The sequence below is a fragment of the Phyllobates terribilis genome, unplaced genomic scaffold, assembly GCF_046119375.1.
Source record: "Phyllobates terribilis strain yellow unplaced genomic scaffold, ASM4611937v1 Scaffold_2__4_contigs__length_985480577, whole genome shotgun sequence".
NCBI lineage: Eukaryota > Metazoa > Chordata > Amphibia > Anura > Dendrobatidae > Phyllobates > Phyllobates terribilis.
Genome location: NW_027362762.1, coordinates 933,012,391 through 933,019,336, shown reverse-complemented (window position 1 = coordinate 933,019,336; position 6,946 = coordinate 933,012,391).

Below are 6,946 nucleotides of genomic sequence, written 5' to 3'. Positions count from 1 at the left end.
CTGCTTACTGAAGGCACCCGTCACTGCAGTCTGTGCACTTTTATGAAGTCCACCATAGTACAAGACACTAAACAACCGCAGGTTCTCTATAAAAAAAAAAAGAGTAAAAAATAAAAAAAAAAATTTTTTTTTGCTTAAAATTAAACATTTTAATAACCCTTTTCCCCACACACTCCCTTTCCCTAAAATAAAATAAATTAAAAAAATCCATATTTAATATTTTCAGGGGACATACTAAACTGCATATTGGGATGATGGGATGATGGGCTGCAATGCTAGACTCGACCACTAGATGGCAGCACATTTTTCAAATGCAGACCAGGAACTGACTTCTGGCTTTGATACTGGTTAAGAAGAAGCAGCAGTTTTTAACTCTTGACCTGTAATATAGAAAGAAATCAGAGGGAATTCAATGGAAATACTAAAATGAATCAGAACATCCACACGGCTGGATTAAAGTTTATTAATAGAACCAGGGAAAACAGATTGTAACTGTTTGGGATTAAGTGTAGAGTATCGGGGTTACAAATGCCTGGTGATATATCTCATCAACATCTCATAGGAATATAGGTATAATTATTGTTCTGTATGGGGATTAAGGCTAAAATAACACAAATACACAAGCCCAGGAACATATTTCATCTACTTCTCATAGGAATATGGGTATAACTATTGTTCTGTATGGGGATTATGGGTGAAATATCACAAATACACATGCCCAGAAACATATTTCATCTACATTCAATAGGAATATGGGTATAATTATTGTTCTGTATGGGGATTATGGGTGAAATATCAAAAATACACATGCCCAGGAACATATTTCATCTACATTCAATAGGAATATGGGTATAATTATTGTTCTGTATGGGGATTATGGGTGAAATATCAAAAATACACATGCCCAGGAACATATTTCATCTACTTCTCATAGGAATATGGATATAACTATTGTTCTGTATGGGGATTATGGATGAAATATCACAAATACACATGCCCAGAAACATATTTCATTTACTTCTGATAGGAATATGGGTATAACTATTGTTCTGCATGGGGATTATGGGTGAAATATCACAAATATACATGCCCAGAAACATATTTCATCTACATTCAATAGGAATATGGGTATAATTATTGTTCTGTATGGGGATTATGGGTGAAATATCACAAATACACATGCCCAGGAACATATTTCATCTACTTCTCATAGGAATATGGGTATAACTATTGTTCTGTATGGGGATTATGGGTGAAATATCACAAATACACATGCCCAGGAACATATTTCATCTACTTCTCATAGGAATATGGGTATAACTATTGTTCTGTATGGGGATTATGGGTGAAATATCACAAATACACATGCCCAGAAACATGTTTCATTTACTTCTGATAGGAATATGGGTATAACTATTGTTCTGCATGGGGATTATGGGTGAAATATCACAAATATACATGCCCAGGAACATATTTCATCTACATTCAATAGGAATATGGGTATAATTATTGTTCTGTATGGGGATTATGGGTGAAATATCAAAAATACACATGCCCAGGAACATATTTCATCTACTTCTCATAGGAATATGGATATAACTATTGTTCTGTATGGGGATTATGGATGAAATATCACAAATACACATGCCCAGGAACATATTTCATCTACTTCTCATAGGAATATGTGTATAACTATTGTTCTGTATGGGGATTATGGGTGAAATATCACAAATACACATGCCCAGAAACATATTTCATTTACTTCTGATCGGAATATGGGTATAACTATTGTTCTGCATGGGGATTATGGGTGAAATATCACAAATATACATGCCCAGGAACATATTTCATCTACATTCAATAGGAATATGGGTATAATTATTGTTCTGTATGGGGATTATGGGTGAAATATCACAAATGCACATGCCAAGGAACATATTTCATCTACTTCTCATAGGAATATGGGTATAACTATTGTTCTGTATGGGGATTATGGGTGAAATATCACAAATACACATGCCCAGGAACATACTTCATCTACATTCAATAGGAATATGGGTATAACTATTGTTCTCTATGGGGATTATGGGTGAAATATCACAAATACACATGCCCAGGAACATATTTCATCTGCAATCAATAGGAATATGGGTATAACTATTGTTCTGTATGAGGATTATGGGTGAAATATCACAAATACACATGCCCAGGAACATATTTCATCTACATTCAATAGGAATATGGGTATAACTGTTGTTCTCTATGGGGATTATGGGTGAAATATCACAAATACACATGCCGAGGAACATATTTCATCTACATTCAATAGGAATATGGGTATAACTATTGTTCAGTATGGGGATTATGGGTGAAATATCACAAATACACATGCCCAGGAACATATTTCATCTACATTTAATAGGAATATGGGTATAACTATTGTTCTGCATTGGGATTATGGTTTAAATATCACAAATACACATGCCCAGGAACATATTTCATCTACATTCAATAGAAATATGTGTATAACTATTGTTCTGTATTGGGATTAAAGGTGAGATATCACAAATACACATGCCCAGGAACATACTTCATCTTCTTCTGATAGGAATATGGGTATAACTATTGTTCTGTATGGGGATTATGGGTGAAATATCACAAATACACATGCGGAGGAACATATTTCATCTACATTCAATAGGAATATGTGTATAACTATTGTTCTGTATTGGGATTAAGGGTGAGATATCACAAATACACATGCCCAGGAACATACTTCATCTTCTTCTGATAGGAATATGGGTATAACCATTGTTATGTATGGGGATTATGGTTGAAATATCACAAATACACATGCGGAGGAACATATTTCATCTACATTCAATAGGAATATGGGTATAACTATTGTTCTGTATGGGGATTATGGGTGAAATATCACAAATACACATGCCCAGGAGCATATTTCATCTACATTAAATAGCAATATGGGTATAACTATTGTTCTGTATGGGGATTATGGGTGAAATATCACAAACACACATGCCCAGGAACATATTTCATCTACATTCAATAGGAATATGTGTATAACTATTGTTGTGTATGGGGATTATGGGTGAAATATCACAAATACACTTGGCCCAGGTACATACTTCATTTACGTCTGATAGGAATATGGGTATAACTATTGTTCTGTATGGGGATTATGGGTGAAATATCACAAATGCACATGCCCAGGAACATATTTCATCTACATTCAATAGGAATATGGGTATAACTATTGTTCTGTATGGGGATTATGGGTGAAATATCACAAATACACATGCCCAGGAACATATTTCATCTACATTCAATAGGAATATGGGTGTAACCATTGTTCTGTATGGGTATTATGGGTGAATTATCACAAATACACATGCCCAGGAACATATTTCATCTACATTCAATAGGAATATGTGTATAACTATTGTTCTGTATGGGGATTATGGGTGAAATATCACAAATGCACATGCCAAGGAACAAATTTCATGTACTTCTCATAGGAATATGTGTATAACTATTGTTCTGTATGGGGATTATGGGTGAAATATCACAAATGCACATGCCAAGGAACATATTTCATCTACTTCTCATAGGAATATGGGTATAACTATTGTTCTGTATGGGGATTATGGGTGAAATATCACAAATGCACATGCCCAGGAGCATACTTCATCTACTTCAGGTAGGAATATGGGTATAACTATTGTTCTGTATGGGGATTATGGGTGAAATATCACAAATACACATGCCCAGAAACATATTTCATCTGCAATCAATAGGAATATGGGTATAACTATTGTTCTGTATGAGGATTATGGGTGAAATATCACAAATACACATGCCCAGGAACATATTTCATCTGCAATCAATAGGAATATGGGTATAACTATTGTTCTCTATGGGGATTATGGGTGAAATATCACATATACACATGCCCAGGAACATATTTCATCTACATTCAATAGGAATATGGGTATAACTGTTGTTCTCTATGGGGATTATGGGTGAAATATCACAAATACACATGCCCAGGAACATATTTCATCTACATTCAATAGAAATATGTGTATAACTATTGTTCTGTATGGGGATTATGGGTGAAATATCACAAATACACATGCCCAGGAACATACTTCATCTTCTTCTGATAGGAATATGGGTATAACTATTGTTCTCTATGGGGATTATGGGTGAAATATCACAAATACACATGCCAAGGAACATATTTCATCTACATTTAATAGGAATATGGGTATAACTATTGTTCTGCATTGGGATTATGGTTTAAATATCACAAATACACATGCCCAGGAACATATTTCATCTACATTCAATAGAAATATGTGTATAACTATTGTTCTGTATGGGGATTATGGGTGAAATATCACAAATACACATGCCCAGGAACATACTTCTTCTTCTGATAGGAATATGGGTATAACTATTGTTCTGTATGGGGATTATGGGTGAAATATCACAAATGCACATGCCCAGGAACATATTTCATCTACATTCAATAGGAATATGTGTATAAGTATTGTTGTGTATGGGGATTATGGTTGAAATATCACAAATACACATGCCCAGGAACATACTTCATCTACATTCAATAGGAATATGGGTATAACTATTGTTCTGTATGGGGATTATGGATGAAATATCACAAATACACATGCCCAGGAACATATTTCATCTACATTCAATAGGAATATGTGTATAACTATTGTTGTGTATGGGGATTATGGGTGAAATATCACAAATACACATGCCCAGGAATATATTTCATCTACTTCTCATAGGAATATGGGTATAACTATTGTTCTGTATGGGGATTATGGGTGAAATATCACAAATACACATGCCCAGGAACATATTTCATCTACTTCTCATAGGAATATGGATATAACTATTGTTCTGTATGGGGATTATGGGTGAAATATCACAAATACACATGCCCAGGAACATATTTCATCTACATTCAATAGGAATATGTGTATAACTATTGTTCTGCATGGGGATTATGGGTGAAATATCACAAATACACATGCCCAGGAATATATTTCATCTACATTCAATAGGAATATGGGTATAACTATTGTTCTGTATGGGGATTATGGGTGAAATATCACAAATACACATGCCCAGGAACATATTTCATCTACATTCAATAGGAATATGTGTATAACTATTGTTCTGTATGGGGATTATGGGTGAAATATCACAAATGCACATGCCAAGAAACATATTTCATCTACTTCTCATAGGAATATGGGTATAACTATTGTTCTGTATGGGGATTATGGGTGAAATATCACAAATGCACATGCCCAGAAACATATTTCATCTACTTTTGATAGGAATATGGGTATAACCATTGTTCTGTATGGGGATTATGGTTGAAATATCACAAATACACATGCCCAGGAACATACTTCATCTACATTCAATAGGAATATGTGTATAACTATTGTTCTGTATGGGGATTATGGGTGAAATATCACAAATGCACATGCCCAGAAACATATTTCATCTACTTTTGATAGGAATATGGGTATAACCATTGTTCTGTATGGGGATTATGGTTGAAATATCACAAATACACATGCCCAGGAACATACTTCATCTACATTCAATAGGAATATGGGTATAACTATTGTTCTGTATGGGGATTATGGGTGAAATATCACAAATACACATGCCCAGGAATATATTTCATCTACATTCAATAGGAATATGGGTATAACCATTGTTCTGTATGGGGATTATGGGTGAAATATCACAAATACACATGCCCAGGAACATACTTCATCTACATTCAATAGGAATATGTGTATAACTATTGTTCTGTATGGGGATTATGGGTGAAATATCACAAATACACATGCCCAGGAACATACTTCATCTTCTTCTCATAGGAATATGGGTATAACTATTGTTCTGTATGGGGATTATGGGTGAAATATCACAAATACACATGCCCAGGAATATATTTCATCTACTTCTCATAGGAATATGGGTATAACTATTGTTCTGTATGGGGATTATGGGTGAAATATCACAAATACACATGCCCAGGAATATATTTCATCTACATTCAATAGGAATATGGGTATAACCATTGTTCTGTATGGGGATTATGGGTGGAATATCACAAATAAACATGTGCAGGAACATATTTAATCTACATTCAATAGGAATATGTGTATATCTATTGTTCTGTATGGGGATTATGGGTGAAATGTCACAAATGCACATGCCCAGGAACATATTTCATCTACATTCAATAGGAATATGTGTATAACTATTGTTCTGTATGGGGATTATGGGTGAAATATCACAAATGCACATGCCCAGGAACATATTTCATCTACTTCTCATAGGAATATGGGTATAACTATTGTTCTGTATGGGGATTGTGGGTGAAATATCACAAATGCACATCCCTAGGAACATACTTCATCTACTTCTGATAGGAATATGGGTATAACTATTGTTCTGTATGGGGATTATGGGTGAAATATCACAAATGCACATGCCCAGGAACATATTTCATCTACTTCTCATAGGAATATGTGTATAACTATTGTTCTGTATGGGGATTGTGGGTGAAATATCACAAATGCACATCCCTAGGAACATGCTTCATCTACTTCTGATAGGAATATGGGTATAACTATTGTTCTGTATGGGGATTATGGGTAAAATATTACAAATACACATGCCCAGGAACAAATTTCATCTACTTCTCATAGGAATATGTGTATAACTATTGTTCTGTATGGGGATTATGGGTGAAATATCAGAAATACACATGCCCAGTAACATATTTTATCATTTTATTTTAAGAACATATATATACATATATATATTTATCCCAAATAGTCATGCCCAATACCACATTTGATGA